We start from the raw sequence: 23,866 nt of genomic DNA, 5'->3' as shown, positions 1-23,866 counted from the left end.
AATACATTTTGAACTTTTGCTCATTACAATGGTTTTCCCAACAATGTGGTCATAGGAAGTCACATCCAGATCTTGTCTTTGCATCTTGTTATATAACAGGTCATGTTGTGTATCTCTTGTCTCAATGAGATATAAATTGATTGTTGTCAGTAAGCCACCCCTTAGTATATATCATGTAAGCGCATTTTAGACTTGCATTTCCCAAAAAGGCTGTACAAATAAAATAGTTTTAATTGTATATAGAACTTTATAATATGTATATTTTTGTATATTTGTTTGTTGTAGCCCTGAAGAAGTCCTTCGGACGAAACGCGTTGGCTACTTGTTTATGAAGATTTGAAATAAAGCAAGAAAAGAATACATCATGGCTTATTGATATTTTTGACCCCATTGATATTGTCGTTGTACATTATATGGTGTGCTGAACCATTTTTCCGAATTGGACACAGGATGGTGTCTGCAACCTGAGAACATGACAATCCTAATTCCCCTAAGGAAATCATTGGAAACAAATCTTGTCCTTTTGTTTATAACTCAGGCGTGCCCAAATAGGTGCACAAAAAATATACTAGTGCATTTTAAATATTTATTGAGGCAACTCAAATCTTGTGTTAAATAAATGTGCTGCAATGAATAGTTGTATGAAGCAAACCAATGTCACGAGCATGACAAGAATGGTAAATAGGATGAATAATTCAACCATTGAACAATTGCATTAGATTATATGCAAACATATAATTGTACTCCTACTTAGTTTTGCTATCCTAATAAGTATAGGTGTGCTAATCTGCCAGATCCCTGGAGTGGCTGAACTCCCCATTTACCTGTGTGCATGTATCATCCGGCAGCCAGGTCTGATGTAGAGCAGGCTGATGGCCTTCTCAGGATAGGGATGTTATCCAGCTGGGCCAGAATACAGGCACAAAATGACCACGACAATCCTGTCAAAATGCTCCTATGCCTAGGCTAAAGCTTGTTTGGCTTATATATTACACTAACCCATGCATTCAGTATCTGAGCTCAAGTCCTACAGAATTTTTTTTATTCTACCCACACAGGGCTGTCGCCTAATAGACAACAATCTATAACATAGTTTGTGCAGAGTACCGGGGATATTATACACAGTGTTCTAAGAGACACTTGTGCCTACGAGGAAATGTGAATTTAAGCAATTATTTTCTGCGTATACTGAAGTGCAAACAAAATGTGTTGCAAAGGTCATTGTTTAAAATATCTCAACTTAAGATGTGAATGTGTAAAAGGGAAGTCTTTGTGCACAGGGCCTACACAACCACACGAGACCCACACCTTATCTGTAAGGTGACTAAATGTTTAGGCTAAATATAAAAAAATACATCAATATATGTTTCATAAAACTATGCCCAAAAACATATGTATCACTTTAATAATAAAAGCCTAAATAAAACCAAATTGCCAAAAGTCAATACAAATATGCAATACATTGCTGCATAATAACATTTTAAAAATCTAATTTTGCATTTAAAAATATGCGGAGTTAAAAAATGCTCAAGCTTCATGATGTTCAAAAGATCTGAGTCAATAGGAAGACTATTGTTCCCTGCATCCACAGACAATGTTTCCGTTGATACCCCAGAGACAAGATCTAAGGAACAACCATGGACATATCCAACTCACACAGCAGCAGTAGGAGTGATTTCCAATGGATGGTTCATAATTAACCCTGGGCGTAGTTGGCATGGTAATACTACACGTAGCTTCACATAGTATACTTTGAACTTTGCGTAGCACTAAACTTTGCATAGTGCGCAGCTGATGGCACTGTGTACTTGTCTGCACTGCGCAATAATTGCAAATGGCATCTTGCACAGCACCAATTATGATAAAATAAGTATCTTTATCTTTATACAAGCAGCCCGTCTCGACGTTGTCCGGGTATGAATTGCTGCCGGCCTGTAGTATATTGTTTTGTTGGATTTCGTTTTGATAGCATTTCCTATCTGTGACAGGCCTGTGAAACGCTCCAATTCACAGTGCAATGCTGATGCACTTAAGAGTGCGCGTTCAGTAGTTTGTGATCTCGAATTTCCCTACTTTATTTTTCCTTGCAATATTTTATAGCACAAACTCGACAACATGGCATGAGCACAATTTACATTACAGAAGAACACATTCATTTGTGGTAGGCACGGGGAGACTAAGCAATTTGCCTGGAATCACAGGATGTTGAGCTGATGCCGAGATTCGAACGTAGCTCCCCAGCTCTAAAGTTCGCAATTCTAGAACTTGTGGCGGGAGGTGTGTCTAAAAGTGTATGTCTGTGCTGGCCATCAATGAAAGAGACCTGTGCATTTTTCAAATGGGAGGTGAAAAAATATGAGTATGTTGCTGGAGATGTGGGCCACCGTGCCACCAATGTACTTACCGGGGAGGGTAAACACCCATTATTCCGCAACTTTCTTTCCGCATACCATCACTCCGCATACTTTCATTACGAAAGTACCATGACTCCGCAATGCCATTATAAACCATGGCATTTAATTTTATATGCTTTTACCACGCAAACATTTACAACGAAATTCGTTATAAATGCATGAATGGTAAAAGCATGTTTTTTTTTTAATGTTTGGATAAGGTAAGTATGGGTATAGGGGTATATGCTTTGGGGTAGTGATGTATATGTTATGGGGTGTTTGGGTATTTTAAGGGTTCAGATATAGTTTTGGGTTATGGGGTACAGGGGTAGTTTTAGGGTTTAGGGATAGGTTTGGGTTTTGGGGTACAGGGGTATTTTTAGGGTTCAGGGCTACACCCTCTACCCAGCGTTTGGACGCCCTCGGGCAGCAGCTGCGCTATATAAATCCCCTTTTCATTTCATTTCATTTCATTTCAGTCTAGGTTTGGGTTTTGGGGTACAGGGGTATTTTAGGGTTCAGGGGTAGGTTTGGCCTTTGGGGTTCAGGGGTATTTTAGGGTTCAGGGGTAGTTTTGGGTTTTGGGGTACAGAGTTATTTTTAGGGTTCAGGGGTAGGTTTGGGCTTTTGGGGTACAGGGGTATTTTTAGGGTTCAGGGGTAGGTTTGGGTTTTGGGTTACAGGGGTATTTTGAGGGTTCAGGGCTAGGTTTGGGTATTGGGGTACAGGGGTATTTTAGGGTTCAGGGGTAGGTTTGGGTTTTGGGGTACAGTGGTATTTTTAGGGTTCAGGGGTAGGTTTGGGTTTTGAGGTACAGGAGTACTTATAGGGTTCAGGGATAGGTTTGGGTTTTGTGGTACAGGGGTATTTTTAGGGTTTAGGGATAGGTTTGGGTTTTGGGGTACAGGGTATATTTATAGGGTTAAGATGGGTTAGTGTTTAAGGGTGTTGGGGTATTTTAAGGAGTAAGGGTGGGTTATGATTATGGGGTGCAGGGGTATTTAAAGGGAGCAGGGTGGGATTAGCACACAATATGAGACATTGCATGAAGGGCGGAACGTACCACACGCCCCCAGCGTTTGTCACGCCCCCAGCACACGCCCACAGCACAACGCAGACACGCCCACAAGGGACTACTTTGCTGGCACAGTTCTTTTACCTTTTAAATGTATATGGTGGGCATCTGCATAGCCTATGTCCTTCTGTTGCAACTGCCTTTTCCAAAGCTGTATTGGGTGTTGTGATTGGTGCTGTGGTTCCTGAGATTACCCGCCTCAAAGGTTTGGGCTCTGTCTTTATTATATTAGTATGGATATGGATATGGCTATGGCTATGGCTATGGATATGGATGCTAATGAGCATATAGCACCTTTCACAAAAGTGAACGAAAAATTAACAAGCAGTGAGAGAGGTGATGATTTTGGGATCCTCCCTAACATAGGGGGAGAACCAAGCAGATACCTTGAAAACAAAAAGCACATCTTATTGAATGATTCTGTGGTGGTCCCATCCTCTTAGGACCACCCCAAGCACAGTTATTGGCCAAAAAACAATCCCAACCAAAGGCCCTGCAAAGCATTATGGGACGAGATTAGCAGTGGGCAGTGAATATTATAGTATCCAATATCAAAATAATTCTACAAAGAGCTGCAGTTCAACTAGTTGTTACTAGATGTCCCTCACAAGTCAAATGCAAATGCATTGAAATTATTCTTGCATCAAGCTGCAGTTCCACTCGTCGTTACTAGAAGTCCCTCAAGAGTTAAATCTAAAAGCTTCATAAAAGGTTTTCAATGCTTTTGGATTTGACTTGGCCACAGGGCAAATGTCATTAGGTCGTCTATGTTTTAAGGTGGTATTTCTATCTACCACATCACCACTTGCAAAGACAATGAGTGCCACTAAATTCCACATTCTTAGACTAATGTACTTGGTGCACGAGATTTACTCATGCACAAAGTACACAGAGGAATACAGCAGACACATGCTGGCCGGGATAACCCAACACACACTCACAGAGTAAAAACAGAACACACGTAGTGACGTGGACCACTCAACATAGCATGCATACACATTAACACAGACAACACAGTAACTTCACTTAATTTTTCGATACTATCCATCACTTCTCGCCAACATTGCTTATTTATCTACCTCTCTTCTCTGCAGTTTTCCTTCATCTCCACTCTCTCTGGTCAGTAATTTTCTCTAGTTCAAATAATCCCTGGTCTCCTTTTAGCAGAATCTACTGTACACTGTTCTCGGACTATCCCAATCCATCTGCCTCCGTGTGCATTCTATTGTGCACTTTTTGAAATATTCACCTTTAGATGTCAATGCACAGCTCTGAGTGAACATTCTATACTTGCCCTCTTTGTATAATTTTACTTAATCACTTTTCATCTGGGTAAGCATAGCTTCCACGTTTCCCAGGTCCAAGCGTGATTAGTTAGGTCACTTGTTTCTTTCTCACAATTCTGGGACTTGTAGTCTTGGTTTTCTGCAGGTATACGACTACGAGTCTAAGATTATAAGAAAAAAGCCCAGGCTGGCCTAAATAGCTATGCATAGACCTGGGAACCTAGTAACATTTGTACCTTAAATGCAGGTCAATCTCAGCCCAGGGTCTGCAGAATAGTTCATATTGTTAATGTAAAGTTGTATGGTGCAATCCTGCTGCCCCCGCCCCTCCCCCCAGTGGACATGTTCATCGTCAAGACACAGTAACAAGCAGAGTTAATAAATCCGAAGCCAACTCCAGAGAATAAGAACCACAAACTTGGGGCCACAGAGAGGCCCGGCCACGAAAGAGTGAAAACCCAACCCCAACACAAAGAGCTGGAAAAAGAACAAGGAAGGAACTGCTTGAAAGGAAAACCCCAGTGTAAATGATCAAAGCCATTAACCAAGCAAAACTTTATCTAAACATAGATGGCCAAAGGGTACACTGCACAAACAGGTGCGTGTTGAGCAGTTAAAATAACTCATATGCAACCATTACATTATCCTTCATTTGAAGACAATAATATATCTGCAAATGCGAATACAAATGGCCGTGTAATGTCTGCAATCTTACCCGATTGAGAAGTCCACACAGGCTCAGAGGCGCTGGATCACTGCAGAAGTAGTGTTTACCTTCCTTGCGCCATGCAGGCTTTGTGCCCGATAATCTTTCTCTGCACGCTGTTCTATCTTTGAGGCTCAAGCTGCTGTCTACCGACGCCAAAGCAAACCTATCCAATTCTGCAGCTCCTCTCATGAGAAAAGTTGCAGGATTAACCCGGCTTTCTTTTTGCTACTGGGAGGCTGTGTCGGCAATTCCCAGACGTTAACACAGCTTTTGGATTGGTGCGGCCAGAAGTGTGCATGTAAGGCTGGCTGTCTTGCAACAGCAGGCCAATTCGACATGTGTACGCCACACTTTTCGCGTCATCCCCGCTACTGCCTTTCAGTCAGCAAAACAGGAATCGTCCCGCCCTCAAACTCGCCAGTGCTGACATCATAAAACAGTAATGACTATTTTATTAATGTATCTGTTGGTGGTTAAGGTTTATTGCTGCGCTTGTAGCAGGGGGAGGCGATGCTCCTCCACCCTCAAGGGGGAACCGCCGCTTTAGGTCATTCAACACTAAATAACTTCCATTAGAAAGCAATCCAAATGTTGGACAAATTAATGCAGCTGGAGAACCTTTGAGATAACAGGCTAAGTTTGCTTTGGACCCATTACAAGCCCCATGAAGAGTCAACTCCCTGCAAACTAATAAAATGACCGCAAGTGTTGTCTCAGTTTGTACCACTGAGAAATACCTCAGATTCCCCATTTCTACACCTGTACTCAAAAAGGAGGACCCATTTCTTATGCACAAATCCTTCCTCTAATGTGTGCCAGCCTGAAAATGTTTGAAATAGCTCATGAAGTGGAATGTTAAATTGGCAGAGATATAAAGCCATGTATTACCCGATCTGCTGACGGTGTCTCTGCCACAGTGAATAGTAACTTCTCTAAATGCTCTATGTGTATCATGGTTATGTTGCGTCTTTCTTAGCCATTGTTTTCTGCTCCTTGGTCAAATTATAGGGTAAAAAGATATTGGCAATGTTCAAATTCCATAATGGCACATGACCACTGTGTAGAATTTCCAATGTCCAGCTCAATATTATAATAGATCGGAGATGGCTCTGTCCATGTTTTATTATGTTAATAGCTGATGACACAATGTTACTCAGAGAATAAATTCTATTGGACAATGCAGTCATACCAATGTCTACGACTGCTCATGCTTTTTCCAAATTAAGCAGCTTCCTCCTGAGAGACTTTCCAAAGCTCGTTGTATACTGCATACAAGAAGTGTTTATGACGTGGCTTTCTAAACCCTAACAATCCTGTAAATCCATGTCATCAGAAAGAAGAGACAAGTGTGTTTTCACTTCACGGAGTGAAGTAACTAATCAAGGCATAACTTCCCCATGCTATAGGTTGTTACTACCCCAAGTGTTGTGTCTGCACGCAACGAGGGTCAGGTCTGTTTATTCTAAAGCCTTTCTTGTTGTTCAGAAAATTTGCATGACGCCCATTGGTATTTAATAGCCACATTAATGCATCCCTCAGACTGGAATGAGAAGAATTGTATGCACCATTCTTAAGTATGTTGTTGAACTCTTCCTTTGTGTGGCATGTAAATTGTTGCCAATTGTCTAACTGTGCAAATGTAGGAATATTTGGTGTGTTCAAGTCTTTTACCTTGGCGAGGCCCAGACAAGATGTTTGCTGCTCTGCTTTGTTCAGGATTATTATCTGTCTTGGTATTAGACATGCTCTAAACAAAGCCTCATTACCTTGAACTTGTCTTTTATTCCCCAAGTAAGAGACAATATTTTCTTTCCGAAAGAAATCCTTGTATTGACTGCTGGGAAATAAAAGAAGCTGAATATATCAATTTTGTATCATATTAGCATTTTTTTTTGCCGGGGAGGAAACAAGTTTATAATAATATGTTTTCTGCTAAAAAAATATGCTAACTTCTTGACGTATGTTTTTGAACTACCCACAGGTGGTGTAGGGCAATGTAACTTTTGTGTATGATTAAATCCTGCACATGGAGTACTAGCTCCATATAAGAAGTGCTACACATAGTGGTGAAAACAATACATTTTATCACAATTAGACGTCCTACTATACATATCTTTACTCTCAAATACAGTATAATGCTCTAGCTCAGAGAGCATAGACTTAAAGGTATGTAAGTCCCAATCATCCGAGATGGTGTGAGGAGTAATACCATCTTGAAGTGTCAGATTTAAAACATAAGGTATTTGTAAAGTTTATGCCGGTACAAATATCTCAAAAGGTACCTTATTCCAAACAATTCTACCAAGTACAGGAACTGCTGAAATGTTCACAAGGGACAGGTCTCTTTGCACTTTGTGTGATGATGAATGAGGCTTCAATACCTGAACTACAAGTTCAACCGCAGAGCGTTCTGGGAGATAATTCCCATTTAACAGTAAAAAGAGCACAGTTATAAAGCCAATCCAAATTGATAGAAAAGGTAAGGCCGGGGAAATCCAAATATAAATCCATGGTGCATCAAAATATATTGATTTGATTTAAATTATAAATGCATGTGTTCTATACGGTGGTGGATCTGACAAATGTGAGGAAAAGTCATTAAAGTTGACAAAGTAGCCAGAGGTGGTCGATGTGAAAACAGGGACATCATGCAGTATTATTGAACTTGCAGTTGACTTCAATGGTGGAACATAGTAAACAACTTAGTTGCTGGCATTTGTTGATTTATTTTGTGGAGTATGAAGCCTGGATGTTGTTAGTTGTTGTTACTTTAAGTAGTATAACTTCAGTATCAGATGTCTCCAGCCAGGGTGTAGAAACTTCAATGGTAGTTAAAGTTTGTAACAGGATCTCCTTTTTATGGTAGTGAGAGGAGGTAGGTAACTATTCAGGAACCCTTGTGGCCTTCTGTATAGGACTGGCCGCATGGTGTGATTTGATCAATTGAAACAAACATTTTGCTTTTACAACCAGCAAGAGATGGCAAACGTACAGTTCTGGTACCTTCAACTGCCAGTACAGACACTGGTGCTCTGTATGATGGGCCAAATTCATTTTTGTCCACAACCTTTTCTCTTATCAGGTCCCCGATCTTTGGAATCCAGCCAGGAGTTGCTGGTTGTGTCCCCACTTCCCAGTGGATGAACGTTTTTTCAATTAATTGCTGTTGCCTTAACTGAAGCCATTTAGTTCCTGTAAGACAGCTAATTATTCACTAATATCAAAAGGTGTTTACGCAGCCACTGAGGCAGGAATGTCGATGTGAGGTACACACATTAGGACCCCAAAAAGGACTTCATAAGGAGTCCGACCACCCAAGAATCTTCCTGGCAGAGTTTCTAAAGCTTACTAGATCCTATATAGGTGATTCATCCAGCTATGACCTGTCTGCTAAAGACTGCTTTAAGTCAGTTCTTCCTCTCCACAACAGAATTTTCCTTGGGATGATATGGTTAGAAATACTGCACAGTTACACCCAATGCTTCCATGGTTCCCCAGTAACCCTTAGAGGCGAACGTCGGTCCTCAGTCCAAAATGAATGCAATTATTGTATGTGTCCCATTAAAGACTTGCAGATCTTTACTAACAGTCAAGTGTCAGCTGATCACTGTGGTCATACCCACAGGAATCGAGAGCAGGAATCCACTGCTAGCAGTATGCATTTAAAACTCTTGTCACCGTATAACGACCTGCAGTGGTCCAAATAAATGTAGGCGAGAGGCTTGTTGGAAATTCAGAGGGGGGTCTGTGGTGGACGTGTTATAGTAGAAACTTTAATTTGCTGACAGATCTTACATTTAAGGACATAGTCTTTAGTCTATTTATATGGACCTAGCCACCAGTATTGTTGTTGCAACAGTGACACTGTAGCCTCCACCACTGCATGGGCTGAAGCTAAACCCTCATGTGCTACCTAAATTAATTCTGGCCTGCGGTCCAAGTTTGGTATTACTTTATCTCCCACTCCTGGAAAACGAGCAAATGGAATATTCTAAACACTCATTAAGTCGAAGTGTTTTGCTGGATATGACTTGGGGATTGGATCTCCACTGCGCAAAGCTGTGGAAGCTACCATTATGACACTTGTTTGCAATGCTGCCTTTGGGGTTTCATCAGCCATTGAATTCCCTGCAACGTGTATTCCAACACATTGGTGGCTCAGTGTGTGAATAACATGAGCCTGTGGCAAATAATAACCTTTTGAGTCTCTGAATCCATTTTGGCTCCAGTAGTTTAAATGCTCATATTAAGACTGGACACAGTAACATGAATGACACACTATAAGTGTCGGTGAACTCAGGATCCGTATTTGTTAGTGGCAGAATTAAAGCTTTCAGTTCGGCCAGCTGTACAGTGCAATCACCTAGTGTTTGTGTATATTTTTTTACAGACTGGAATTCTCCATCCATTATGTTACCGTTTACCACTGTGCAAGCGGCAGGGTAGTGATGTTTTGTTCTGACTACAGGCTGGGCAGAACCATCAGTATAAACAATAAAGTCATACTGATCAAGAGGCATTATTTGACTGGGCAGTGGATATTCTTTTTCATATTGTAGATATGCTTGTATTTGTAGTGTAGAGTCAAATCTGTAATCAACATATTTTGCTGTTAGTGAATTGGCCCTGCTGCAGGGATTCTGTTTGGGAACAGAACTTTGCCGGGATCACAGAATGTCAGCATGTAGGAACTGGTTCACCATACTACATCATTACCTATGTACCCGAAACCAGCTCATAGTGCCTTAACTGCCAGTAACAGGTGAGTTGGCGCCCCAGAACACAACACTCTCTCCATAATAAACAGAACTGAAATACAAGAACAGTTTACAATAATTGTTGCAACTATTGTGCTCTATTATGAAGCAACTGTGGTTATACTAGAAAACATACAAAATTCAGTAATGTAATTAGCATCACTAATAAACTATAAACAATAAAAAGCACTGTCATGGTTATTGGTGTATCTGCCTAAGCTAGGGTGGCCAACTGGCATGGGTGCAAATTCAGAATGGTGAGTGTAAAAATTCAGGAGAAGTGGTCAAAATTCAGGACAAAAATTCAAGACAGGAGGTCAAAATTCAGGACAACAGGTATGCTTTGCAGACACATCAGTGGATGTCATGCAGTAGTGTATAAATAAATAGGCAAGGAATATAAGTACAAGTCACTTCTCCTGCACTGTCACTTCTCCTACACCGTCACCGCTCCTTTGTCATTTCCCCTGACCCATCACTGCTCCTGCCCGTTCACTACTCCTGCCCGTTCACCGCTCCTGCTCATACCTAATCACTGCTCCGGCCCTGTCACTTCTACTGCCCCATCACTTCTCCTGCCTCATCACTTCTCTTGCCCAGTCACTTCTGCTGCCACTTTCGTTCACCACTCATGTCCGTTAACCGCTCCTGCCCGGGCACTGCTTCTGCTCATGCCTAATCACCTCTCCTTCCCTATCACTTCCCCTGCCCCGTCACTTTTCCTGCCCCGTTCATGGCTCCTGCCTGTTCACTGCTCCTGTCCCATTCACTGCTCCTGCCCAGCTCACTGCTCCTGCCCAGTTCACTGCTCCTGTACTTTCACTGCTCCAGCCCGGTTACCACTCTTGCTCATGCCTAATCACCGTTCCTGCCCCATCACTTCTCCTGCTTTGTCACTTCTCCTGCTTCGTCACCTCTCCTGCCCGTCACTTCTCCTGCCCTGTCACTTCTCCTGCCCAGTCACTTCTCCTGCTGTCACTTCTCCTGCCTGTCACCTCTCCTGCCCGTCACCTCTACTTTCCTGTTGCCTCTCCTGTCATGTCACTTGTCCGGTTACTTTTCCTGCCCCGTCACTTTTCCTGCCCCATCACTTTTCCAGACCCTTCACTTTTTCTGCCCCGTCACCGCTCCTGCCCGTTCAGCACTCCTGCTCATGCCCAATCACTTCTCCTGTCCCATCACTTATCCTGCCCCGTGCACTTCTGCTATCCCTTGTACTGATCCTATCCGTTCACTGCTCCTGTCCGTTCACTGACTGCTCCTGCACGGTTACTGCTCCTGCTCAGTTACTGTTCCTGCTCATACCTAATCACTGCTCCTGCCCGTCACTTCTCCTGCCCGGTTACCTCTCCTGCCCCATCACCTCCCCTTTCCTGTCGCCTTTCCTGTCCCGTCAATGCTCCTGCCCGGTCACCTCTCCTGCCCTATAACTTCTCCTGCCCGGTCACCTGTCCATTCCTGTCACCTCTCCTTGTCCCGTCACTGCTCCTGCCCCGTGACCTCTCCTGCCCTGTCACTTCTCCTGCCCTGTCACTTCTCCTGCCCCGTCACCTCTCTGCCCCATCACCTATCCTTTCCTGTCGCCTCTTCTGTCCCCTCACTGCTCCTGCCCTGTTCACTCTGTGTACAAAATTGACCAATTACACAAGGGGGCAAGTTCCCCACACTACTCTGTTTGGGGAGAGCTCCTCTGTAATCAGTAACTACAATCTCACTGGCACATGGTATGCTAAAGCCAGACTTTGGGTACATTGTCATTCGAAAGGGGTTAATCTGCCTCCGTCGGAATGACAGTGGGCCTGCCCACAGTCTGTGAGAGTTCAGGGAGGGGCTGCTGTAGCCTCTGGAGTTAAACAGAGAAATGCGAGCTGGCCCCTGAGAACTTTTAATCTCTTGGGGCTTCACGTAATGATTACGGACAACCGACATTACACCAAAATGACGGCCAGTCCGTGAAATATACGGACAGTTGGTCACCCTAGCCTAAGCCTAGCCTCACAATAATATAACAAAGATCTCTGAGATGGCATCATGCCCTATGCCTGGCTTTTGCCATTAGCTGTCTGTATCTCTGATTGCACAGAGCTGGAGGGCTCTTGTCCCGAGACATTTCCTCTAGTAGAAATTCTGCCCTCTACTTTTGAAACAACAAGTCTCAGCTTATATGATAGGAAATGACCTGCTTGAAAATAGCAGCTAACTCTTTCTATTATATCTAGGTGTTAGGGTCCGATCACAGAGAAAAACAGGGAACAATGTTGTTTGCCCTTGTCCTAAATGTTCAGTCTGAATCCCAGCAGAAGAACTGAATAATAAAACACTTGCAGCCTATTTCTAAAATAATAGAGTGGCATAAAAACAAACATGTTACTTTGTAACCTGTGCAAAAGCAAAAACAGCCTACTTCGTGTGCAGTTAGGGCACCATATGGGAAAACTACAGTGGGCCCTCTAGGGGACCCACGACAGCCCACTGTATCCATCTTGCATTTAAGGCTTTTGCGTTGGGAACGCTAGCCTTTGTGACAGCCTCTAAGGCTTGTATAGGAGTCACAACAATTATGCGTTTTCCTTGAGCCAACAATCTTTCTCTCACCACAGCTGTCTGAACAGCAGTCAGTATTTTTTCTGTGGTGCACAACGTTTTTCAGCATCGAGCAATTTATCTGGTGGTACAGTGTCACCCTCATTGAAAGTGACTTATGTGTATCCTGTGGATCCCGCAATTACATACATTACCAACTTTGTTGCTTTACACATGAGTGTTTTGCTGCTAGCATGTCAGTCTGTACTACGCACAAAATCTGTGTATGTTCTACTGTCCAATGTGTCTTTGAAAAGTCTGGCCGGATCAGTTAATAAAATGGTTTTACTCATCGTGCACAATCTGTTATGTATGTTGTACCAAAATAGAGAAAACCTAAAAGCAATGTAACCTTTCTTTTTGAGGCTGGTGGTTGTAAAAGCGTGCACTTCAGTGGCACTAAGTCTTTGCCTCCCTTCGACAACTCCTATCCCAAGAACAAGACACTGAGATAGGCAATTTTTTTTAATTGAATTTGTATCCACCCACAGCTAGTTCCAGGATTATGTGATCTACTCTGACCAGATGGGTGTCTAAGTCATCATCTGTAAGGTATATGTCATCTACATAGGACAATGCTTTATTGTCCAGTCTTTGTAACCGTTCTGTTACATGGGCTGAGTACAAACCTGGGCTGTTCTTGTACTGTTGTGCCAAACGGCAGAATTGATTTTGTGACCCCACGGCGGTAAATGCTGTCCAATAACTGCTTTCACATGCTATGTATTAGCAGAAATAACCATTTGATAGATCTGTGGTTTTGTATTTTTTGCGCACTGTTTAGTGCCACGCTATGCACATTTTGTACTGCAAATGTGTAAGTGTGACTGTTTGATTGTGTATTGTCTAAGACTAATCTGTATGAATGATCTGATTTTGCTTCTGAAAACAAGAGATTGTTCATTGGTGAGTTACAAGGCTCGATGGCACCTTGATATTCAAATTGTGTTAGTATTTCTCTAACTGCTTTTTTAGCCTCATGTTTAATGGGGTACTGAGGTTGCACTTGCGAGCTGGATCTTATTGGTATTATATGATAAGGCGCATCACCATCCCAGCTAAACATGATTGTAATATAAGGCTGGGGATTGTGCAAGAGCCCACTATCTGGCCTACCCATGTTTAACTGATTCTAGAACAAGGTTGGAGAAAGCTGGAAGTATGACAGTTTCCAATTGTGGAACTTCTATTACAAACTCCAAGGCCAATATTTTTCATCCAAGAAAATGTCATACCCAAATGGCAGCTTCTCCCAAAAGACAACATTATTGGTGCATTCTTTATCACTTACAACTTAGAGTTCCAAATCATATAATCAGCTTGGAGACCTGAGTCTCTGATATGGTGTTTCCACCCAAACAAACTCTTCATTTGCTCTTGTCACCAGAAACTCTTACATATTCTGGCGATACCTCTGTCGTGCTGTCGAGCAGTCAGGGCCCACTCCATATTCGGAAGCAGAGTTGTGGCATTTCTGACTAAAATAATTCCCACTTTCTTCTTTTTGAATTGATGCTTTTGTTGTGGATGTTTTTCTTCATTTTTTAGAATGAAGTCTGAGGGGGGTTGCGACTCCTTCTTTGATTTCATGTACTTCTCCGACCAGCGCTCTGATCATCCTCCTCTCTCAAACAATTTTTCAGATGACTCCTAAAAGGAACAAGAAGGACGTGTATCAGTTTACTTATACCTATCAGGCTGTTTAAGTGTTTCATGGGTGCGCAGATTATAGCGCTTTTTAGAGGGCTCATGTGGAGGAGAATCACCCCTTGGCTTATATTTTTCTTTGTTATTTTTCTTATTATCCCAGCATTTTTTAGAAGACTCAGGGGTTTATTTGAAGTTATCCTTTAATAGCTTTGGCTGCCAGACTGAACCACTACTGGAACATGTGCTGCCAGAGCTTCTCCTTCCCCTTTAATATTACTTAAAATCTTTGAGGAGACCATGGCCAAGTTGTTCAGCAGTTTCATCCCCATGTCCAGAGCCTGGGCTGCCCCCTAATAATTTTGAATCAGTGTTAGCACATTAGGCAAAACAGCAATGGAAGGTGTACTGTGTGTTGCGGTATACACCACAGGGAATGATGTGGCACAATTTCAGTGATGACTGGTGCAGGTAAGAGCGGTGAGGTGGGGTGGGGGGGGGAGTCACAGACGACGACGAGGTAAAATAACATTTAAAAAAAGAAAACCACTTACCTTGCGCTCGCCAAGTAAGTGATGTGACGAGCGCAAGGTAAGTGGTTTTCTTTTCTTTTCCCTTGTTGCTGTTTTCAATAACCCCCCTTCCTCCCCCGCCCTACCGCTCTTACCTGCACTGGCTGCCACTGCACAATCTTCTACCAGAGGAACCATACCTAAAGGTATGCATATTGTGAGAATTCTGTTTTTATTGAGGTACCATACAGGGAAATTCTACTTTAAGCTGATTTGTTTTTTGTGCAATCCAGAAATGAATTTTCTCCCATCTGGTGGAAATCTTTCCCATTATTGAAATAATAGTCACTGGACTAATGTCCTCCATTGCTAAATGCAATTATGCAGCTTGAGCATCCCTCGCTGGGTTTAGTGCCATTGTTTGCATGATATGCTACGTCATGCTTTTTTATAGCATGACTAGTCTTGTGTAAAGTATACATAGCTCTGGTGCAGTATGGTTTGCTTTGTCTGGGTAAGGTGTGTAACCGGGTAAGACTGGCCATGTTGCTCCTTCATTACTTAGGGGACCAGTTCTAATATTAGCTGTGGTACGTGAGAGTGTGCTTTGGAACCAACTTGTGAGTTCCTGATATGTGAGCGGTATTTCTAAATCTGTATATGCTGTGTAATCGTTGGGAACTGCTTGTACAGCATATTCATGAAAAAATTTGGATTGGCTGTTAATTGACAGAAATGTTACTATGAATACATTATCTCTGTTGTATTTGCTTCGTGAGCCCCTACCACGAAGGTAACATCTCCAACTGTATGGTGGAGCCCATGATGTAATAACATTTGTGTTACCGCATGTCTATAGTTTAGTAGTCTGTTTATTGGTTGTGAGTTAGCCATGTTAAATTATGGAATTCAGAGTGGGGTATCCTTAGAAAGGTTCAGGCTGGAACAAACTACAGGCAAACTAGGGGTTCCCAATTTAGCTGAGGAGGATTCATCTCTGGACATCTCCAGTTAATTGGCGAGTAGCTTCTTTGGGCACACTTAAGAAAACTACTCGGGAGACCCATTAAATAAGTACCCAAACTAGAACGTTGGTGGTGCCATATCGTACAGTTCCTACTGTGCGTTTTGGGTAACACAAAGGTACACAAGAAATTCACAAGTGATGTTTCAAATATTTATTAAGGCGACTGGAATCTTGCATAAAATATAGGTGTTGCAATGATAAATAGTATGAAGCAAACCAATGTCACCAGCATGACCAGAATGACAAACAGGATGAATAATTCAACCATTGTACAATTGCATTATATTAAAGGCAAACATATAATTGTACCCCTACTTAGTTTTGCCTATCCTTATAAGAATAGGTGTGCTAATCTGCCAGATCTCCTAGAGATGTCTAACTCCCCATTTACCTGGGTGCGTGTGTCATCAGACAGCCAGGTCTCAGGATAGTGATGGGATCCAGCTGGGACAAGATTCAGGCACAGAATGACCACGACAATCCTGTTGAAATGCTCCTCTGTCTAATCAAAATCTCATTCAGTTAATATATTAAACCAACCCATGTATTCAGTGCCTGGGCTTTAGTTCTGCCGATTCTTGTTTATCTACTAGGCATGGGCGTAAAATCCGTTCCGCTCGCGGATTTTGCGGATTTTCGGTAAATCCGCAATCCGCGAGATTCGCGGATTTCCCGCAAAATCCGCAAATCCGCGCGCTGCGGATTTTTTGCTTGTGTTCGCACTGCTCGCGGGCAGCAACAATCTCGCACTCGCGAAATTACACAAAAAAAAAAAAAATGGCGGAGGAGTGAAGGAAGGAAGTGGCCCAGTCTCCAACTTCCTGTTCCTGTCCAGCAAGTTCCTCCCATTGGGGAGGGGTGAAGGAAGTGCCCCAGTCTCCAACTTCCTGTTCCTGTTTCCTTTCCTGGCCATTTTGGATTCGATCTTGACTGGGAAGGATTACTTTTTGTGGATGCTGCTGGATATTTGGATTTGAGGCCTTTTGGATTCAAAATTTGATTTCACAAGTAAGTTGATAAGTTGATGTTGTTTGTGGTGATTTTTGTGTGTGTTTTTCGACTTTTGGGGTGGTGTTCGGGGCTGGCTATGTTGGTGGTGGGCCATTTGTATTACTTTTGGATTCGAAATTTGATTTCACAAATAAGTTGATAAGTTGATTTTCTTTGTGGTGATTTTTGTGTGTGTTTTCCGACTTTTGCGGTTGTTTTGGTGATTTAGCGGGTGTTTTGCCGCGTTCGCGTCGTGAAGCAACAATCTCGCACTCGCTAAATTGCAAAAAGTGCAATTCTGCACCAGAAAACCACCAGCAGGCAGCATAAACCTTCTGAAACTTGATGGAGGGCATTGGATTGTGGTGATTTGTGTTGTCTTTTTTGACTTTTTGGAGTAGGGGTTGGGGGCTGGCTATGTTGGGTGGGGCCATTTTGAGGCATGGTCTTCCTGGCCATGTGGATGGGGGTCAAGCGGCCATTTTGAAGGCAGGCAGTGAGCTTTGTGCCATAGGCCTGCACCCATTTTTCCTTGCTTTCACCCCTTGTGCCCAGGTTGAGTCAGTGGTACATGAAACTACAAGCCTCTCTGTGGGCTCTCTTGGATCAATGTTGAATTCCTGTTTCCCAAAAATGTAGCAATTCTTATTTTTGATATTTCCATATTGTGGTGTGCACGTGTGTATTCGAAATTTGATTTCACAAGTAAGTTGATAAGTTGATTTTCTTTGTGGTGATTTTTGTGTGTGTTTTCCGACTTTTGCGGTTGTTTTGGTGATTTAGCGGGTGTTTTGCCGCGTTCGCGTCGTGAAGCAACAATCTCGCACTCGCTAAATTGCAAAAAGTGCAATTCTGCACCAGAAAACCACCAGCAGGCAGCATAAACCTTCTGAAACTTGATGGATGGCATTGGATTGTGGTGATTTGTGTTGTCTTTTTTGACTTTTTGGAGTAGGGGTTGGGGGCTGGCTATGTTGGGTGGGGCCATTTTGAGGCATAATTATGCAAAACTTAAGGCACTTAGCAGGTGTGCTTTGCTTTGCCACAATAATGCACACTCACTGGTCAACCAGAGGGTGCTGTGATGACACCGAGGGTGGCATGGGTGTGACAGCCAGAGGGTGGCATGGGTGAACCAGAGTGCCAGTGTTGACAGAGGATGGCAGTGCTTTGTTTGCCCCAATAATGTACACTGGTGAACCAGAGGGTGCTGTGATGACACAGAGGGTGACATGGGTGAGCCAGAGGGTGGCATGGGTGAACAAAGAGAGTGCCAGTGGTGACAGAGGGTGGCAGTGATGAAGAAAGGCTTGCAAACAGGCTGGGCACGTAGAAACAACAAGTTCGCAAAACTGGCGACCTGACAAGTAAGTTCGCAATTTGCGAAATTGCACAAAACCCTCGCGAACTTGCAGAAACCCGTGCGAACACCCCAAAAAAAATCCGCAAAATCCGCGAGGATTTTGCGGATTTTAACAATCCGCAAATCCGCAAATTCGCGGATTGCGAATCCGCAAAATCCGCCCATCCCTATTATCTACCCGTGCAGGGCTGTTGCCTAACAGACAACAATCCATAACATGGACTGTTGGGGACTTTGTACAGAGTGTTCAGAGTGCTTGAAAAGACGATAATGTGCCTCCGAGGAAATTGACATGTGATCAATTATTTTCTGAGTACGCTGATGTGCAAGTAAAATGTGTCACAAAGGTCACTGTTTAAAACTATGTCAACTTTAAACATGAATATGTAAAGTGGTAGTGTCTGTTCCCTGGGCCTATGCAACCACAGGGCAATGCAGAACAAGAACCGTGTCCCACAAAGTAGAAGATGAGGAATGGCAGTTGAGCCAAATTCAGAAATGGACATTGCTATGTTGAAGAAGCTGACTCTGCATCATTATTGTAACAAGGTGGGCCAATCGAAACGGAAATATAGGCTGAATTCAAATCAAATGCAAATTTATGGCCAGGTAATGAATCTGAATGTGATACCAATGCAAGATATGCAAACGCAAAGACCACAGTACTGTAATATGACCCAATCCCCATTAATGCAGAAAAGTACAAATGGCCCAAGGTTTAATACAAACCACAGTCCCAGAGTTCAGCAAAACCCTTCCACAAGTTCTGACAGTCTCCAATAGTTCCTGGTCCTGATACTTTCAGAGATCCAAGTTCTAATAAATCACAATCACGTAACATGGTAGCGGGGCAGCAAATTGCATACTTGGTGCAGTCTTTGAGGTGGCCCATACACGGATGTCGAAGTGAATGGACACCCCATGTCTTACTTTGATTGGCACAGGTGCTACTTGCTGTACTGATAGAACAGTAGAGGTCTCAAACCTACTCCTCTTGGGAAAACAAGATCAAGTTGTATGTATTTCAAATAAACAGATTGTGAATCCTGTTTCAGCTAAAGTCCCTTTGAAGATATTACTCCTTGAAGAGGACCATCAGTTTGTAATGTGTGATTTGAGTCCAGTCAATCTATTGGACAAGGATCTATTATGCAAGTTAAATTAAGTGATCTATTGTGCACTGGATGCTGTAGAGGTTCAGAAACTCGATAAGGATGTACACTTTAAATTGAGCACCTAGAAGTCGGCCACTGGGTTATTCCAGATATTGCCAAAGAAAGACTTACCCTTGACTTAAAGGATTCCGTTGAGGAAGTCTTGATTTATTCTAGCAAAGACATTGACCTGATCAAAGATGTTGAGCCTGTAAAAAAAAATAATCATACAGAATCCAGAGTATCCCCTATCTCCCCAATACAACTACTCAACACAGTCTGGAATTACCTCTGTAATTGAATCCAAGCTAGATAATAGAGATATTAGGTAGACCCTGCAGCTCTCCTGTAATGGATTTACAGGAACAGAACAAGAAGTGGAGAATCATAAAAGACCTTTAAAAGGTCAATAATATTGTTTTCTATGTTGTCCGTGGTACAGAATCATGTTGAGCTACTGTTCCAAATACCCTGCAATCCATCACCCTGTGCCAATCATTCTTTTCCATTCCCTTTCAAGAGGACAGACACTTCCTCTTTGTATTCTGGTTCCAAAAAAAGTTCTGGCATGGTAACAAGTTCATGCTGGGATTACAGAAAGCCCTTCAATCTTCAATCAAATACTATAAACAAATCTGGAGACCTTGCAGTTGGCATGCTACTCAGTCCTGGCTCAGTGCCTTGAGGCCCTATGGGTGGCGTTGACCACTCAAGATGCATGTAAACAAGACACCATTGCCTTATCAAACCATTTGGCTGGGAAGTCCTGTTTCTGGGACACCATACTGAGAAAGGAGCTTGAAAGGTATCTCAAGAGAGAATCTCTATCATTCTGAGAATGAATCCTCCCATGGCACAAAGAGAAATCGGACATTTCTGGGAATGGCGGGTTACTATTGCCAATGGATTCCCAACTTTTCTGTAGTGGCAAAGCCTCTACAGAGACTTACACACAAAGATGTGTCTCAATTCCACTACCTTGGGTCAACAAATGCCTAAGTTCCTTCATCGAGCTGAGAAAAAGTCTCTGCAGCACCCCAGCTCTACTAATGCTAGATTATGACAAAGCATTTATGTTGTACTGTTGTGAGCATGATGGGTGCTCACAGTCTGTGCTTACGCAGATTCATGGCAATTCAAAATGCCCTGTTGCATATTTATCCTCAAGTCTTGGTCCAGAACCTGCACCGTTGCCAGGTTTCCTAAAGGGTGTGGCTGTGTTGGTGTTAGCATTCATCAATGCGAGGGAATAGTTATGGGTTATGGCCTTACAGTTTGGTCCCCCATTATTTAGAGATCTTGCTTACCCGCACTCAGATACAACACTTGACCAATAGTAGTTTAACCTGTTATGAGTGGGTCATCCTTGCAGCAGAGAATATCACACGGCCTAGTCTCAGCCATGCCACCCAGTTGCCTTTGCCTGTGACTAATGAGTATGATGACAGGGTTGACCACGACTTTCTTAACGTTACAGAATTGTGAACCAAGCCAAAACCTGATATTCTAGATGTACCCCTGGAAGAGCCCTATTACATGGTGTTTGTGGATGGCTCTTACTTAAATGTAAATGTATAGGCATTTATATAGCGCACTACTTACCCGTAGGGTCCCAAGGCGCTTCGACCGCTGCGAAACCCTTCCTGGCTTCCCTGAGAGATGGTCCCTTAGTGGGTATCTCCAGGGTGAGACCAGGCATCCCCGGCGGTCTGGTGGGGCCGTTAGTGAAGATGAGGCAAGCTAATGCCCAGAGTTGCCGAGTGTGATCGCTGATCAGAGTGGGCACCGAGGCGAGAGAATTATCGAGTCCGCTGACCCTGGTCCAGAAACCTGCCGCGCCGGGAATCGAACCCTGGTCCCGGGCCGTCCTCTGCTCTCGGGTCTGCCGCCTCTAACCAGTGAGCCACACTACTTCACTTAAGAGATGGACTAGGACTTCTGAAAGCAGTCTATGCTTTCTGTGCCTTAGAATGTGTAGTGGAAGCCTCCTATTCGTGCAATGTAACCTTCACACAGGTGGCGGATCTGATCATCCTTACAAGAGTCTATTGTGTCTCTAACAATTTGGGGGTTACCATCTACACTGATAGCCAATGCAGGTTTGACGTGGTCCATGATTTCGATGGTTCCACATGGGTTTCATGACTTCCTCTGGTCCCTTATCCCAAATAGGAATTATGTTATGGACCTGCTTGATGCACTATAGTTGCCTGCTGAAAAAGTGGTTGTAAAATGTGCAGAACAGAAGAGTGGATGTGATTTTGTAACTGTTTGCAACTGCTATGCGGAAGAGATGGCCAGATACTGTGCTCTTGGGTCTTGCAAATTGAATAGAGATCATTCAAATGATTCTGAAAATGTTATTATCACAAGCCTTTTGTCGACTGTTGCTGATACGTGGAAAGAGATCAAGAATTTTCAGGAGCAAGTCCCGGAAGGGTGGGTCAGAGCAAGGTTTGCAAAGAATCAGGATGAGATCTGGGTTTCAATAGATGAGACCTCTGCCAGACACTAAGTTTTCTGTTAGGGCCAGGCCTTTTCATGGCCCAATACATATAGCCTGTTCAAGACTCACTGGTTCAATCCATGTTCCCGGGTCATCGCTGAAAATCGTGGTCACTGATGTGTCACCTGTCAGCAGTTAAATGCAGGTAGAAAAATAGTGGTGACCACGGGTCATATAGAGAGATAAGGTGGTCCTTTCAATGGCATGCAGCTTGATTTTGTTGAGATGCCTGTGTGCAATGGGCTCCGCTACATTAGTTGTAGTGTGTATCTTCTCCCTTTGGTATAGGAGAAATGACAGCCTCATTGTGGCTAAACTATTGTTGAGGGCTTAGTTCCCAGATTCAGCTACTGGTTTCTCTGGAGTCAGATCTTGAAACTCATTTTAAAAATGCTGCGTGTAGCCCTACTGGTGGAGCCAATATTCCATTGTAGTTACAGGCCTGAGGCATCAGGTTTTTACCAACGGGACAAGGGAGTACACATCCCTCATGTGACCGGATTCCCTTCTCTTGATACTGGTGAGTCTCTGAAACACTCCTGATCAGAGGGCAAGACTATCCCCACACGAGCCATGAGTCTCCCTGCTGTGCCTGCAGCTGTGCTTGTGAATATTATACATGATAAGGTTCTTAACTATTGCAAACAACCGGCTGATGTGGTGTATTCTGTCTCTCATCAAGTTGAGATGGTCTGCCCTTCCGGGCCAAGAACAGTCAATTGACTTTAGTCCAGCAGATTGGGGACTGGTGAAGAAACAGGTCAGGAAAAGTTGTCTAGAGCACCACTGGTGAGACCCCTTTCAAGTCAATCTTATGATGAACAATCCTGTGAAGTGCGATGGCCTTCCACAGAGGGTTCATTTTCCATACCAAGAGAATGAGACAAGCTGAAGTGATGCCATCAACTACTGATTTGCAGATTCAAACTCTAGAGCACCCTGAACAACTGGAGAAGGGGGAAGAGTGTGCCCTGGTGTCTCAAAGTAAACCTGAGTCGGTAGCAGATCCTGTGGTGAATGAGCCAAGATTAGCCACATTGAAAATCAAGTGAAGAGACTTTTAAGGATAACTCCGAGCCTGAAGAAGGGCCAAGCAGTGCAGCCAGAGGGGGCTGAGAAGTGAAAGGGTGCAAAACTAAGAGCTGTACGAGAGACGAACAATGACAAAACAAAGACAAGTGAGCAAAGTGACAGTGAGGATATACAATCAGTAAACAGGAGATCAAAGAGGGCACTGGTTCCTAGTTGAACGTACTCGGGTCCTGAAGGTACATGCTTTCCTAAGCCAGCCGGACTCAAGAACACATAAGAATGAGGACTAAGAAAAAGGGCTTAAACAACCTCTATGAATAAGAGGTACCACAGTAATGATTAATTGATTTTTTTACTGACTCAAATTCAAGTGAACTGTCTCAATGACCTGAAACTTTTCTGAAATTCATGAAGTGGTTCACAAATAGTTGGTGGCATCTTTGGTATTATATTGCTCCTGCTGTAGGAGTAGTTTTGAAAGACCTGACGATTAGAAAGCTACCTACATTGAGGGACAGGTAGGGCCATGATCTGTCCTTTCCAGCATTTTAAGCAAGCTTTGCAGGCACAGGCAGAGGCTTGGCGCAGTTCTGAGCAGCGGTCGATGTTCTGGCTGACTCAATATGCCAGGCGTGGGGAAGCCTCATTGTACTGCTTACAAGTACCTCTGTAAAGAATCTTATTACACTGAATATATTTAGATCGATAGGTTGGTGTGGCATGACTGGGTAGTGTTGCCTAGACTCTGCATGCACTAGTGTCCATAACGTCTATCGGACATATTATAGATCTTGAGCGAGATCGTTATACATATAAAGAATGTGTTTAAATG

This window comes from Lissotriton vulgaris, chromosome 5 (genome assembly GCF_964263255.1).
Source record: "Lissotriton vulgaris chromosome 5, aLisVul1.2, whole genome shotgun sequence".
NCBI lineage: Eukaryota > Metazoa > Chordata > Amphibia > Caudata > Salamandridae > Lissotriton > Lissotriton vulgaris.
The sequence above is the reverse complement of the archived record's forward strand: the minus strand, read 5'-3'. Positions refer to the sequence as shown.